The following is a 1202-nucleotide window of genomic DNA, read 5'->3' as shown; positions in this document are numbered from 1 at the left end:
ATATGTAGGGGGAGGTCGAATCTCGTCTTATTTATTCTTTTTTTTATGTTATGTATCTGTGTTTTTATTCTTTTTTCTTTCTTAAGTTAAGGAATTTACAACAAGTCTCTTGCAAAAATAACTATCCTATCCCCTTTCTACAATCTCTCTATATCCTTGTTACATAAGGTAAGTATTGTATAATAGTTCGGTTTTCCGCGATTTTTTCCATTCCTCTGTGTAAATACCCTAATATGGGTTCACAATCAATAACATCCTCACCATCGAGAGTAACGATCAGTCGAAGAACACCATGCATTGATGGGTGTTGAGGGCCCATATTGACTATCATGAGATCTTTTCTTGTAAGCGGTAGACTCATATCCTTTCTTCCTTAATTCATTATTCCATGAAAATGGATTATTCCATGAATTCCTCAAAGCGAGGCTCATCAAAATGAAAAATCTAAGACTACTATAAGACTACTAAAAAAATAATAAAACAAGAAAAAAATTTGAACGATTAAATTACTGCTCCCGAATATTCAACTGACCGATTAATTTCTTATAACGTACTCTATTTTTCTTTGCCAAATAAGCCAGCAAACGTCGACGTTTTCCCAAAAGTCTTCGTAGACCTCTTTCCGATGAAAAATCTTTTTTGTGTAATTCCAAATGTGAAGCAAGTCTCCGTATCTTATTGGTGAAACTGAATACTTGAAATTCAACAGAACCCCTGTTTTCTTCTTTTTCTTCTTTAACCATAAATCCAAAAATTTTTCTACCTCCTTTCTTTTTCATGTATTTTTCTGATCAGGAAAAATACAAAATTATGTCAGTTATTTTGAAGTTATTCTAATCTCGTACACACACAAATTTGCAATTATTCATCTACTACTGGAATTTGGATTTATTTTATCGATGCAAATTGGATTTGGATAGAAGGGTACATTCTTTCTAATATTTTAGATAGAAGAAATGTTTCTTCTATCTAAAATATTAGAAAGAATTTTGCTGATTTATTTATTGCTATATGCAATTTATGGAATTGATACACCATTTAATTGATATCATTTAGCAAAATGAAACACAGCATATGCATCCATCTTTTGGCTCGAGAATTTCACGGGATAGAGATATGGTATAAGAAATAGACTATTAAGTAACTCTAAATGAATTGTGGATACATCTGTATCCTTAACATACTGAAACGATTGTCATTAT

The sequence above is a fragment of the Triticum urartu genome, unplaced genomic scaffold (genome assembly GCF_056163025.1).
Source record: "Triticum urartu cultivar PI428250 unplaced genomic scaffold, HENAU_Tu73 scaffold116, whole genome shotgun sequence".
In the NCBI taxonomy this organism is placed as follows: domain Eukaryota; kingdom Viridiplantae; phylum Streptophyta; class Magnoliopsida; order Poales; family Poaceae; genus Triticum; species Triticum urartu.
Note: the sequence above shows the minus strand (reverse complement) of the source record.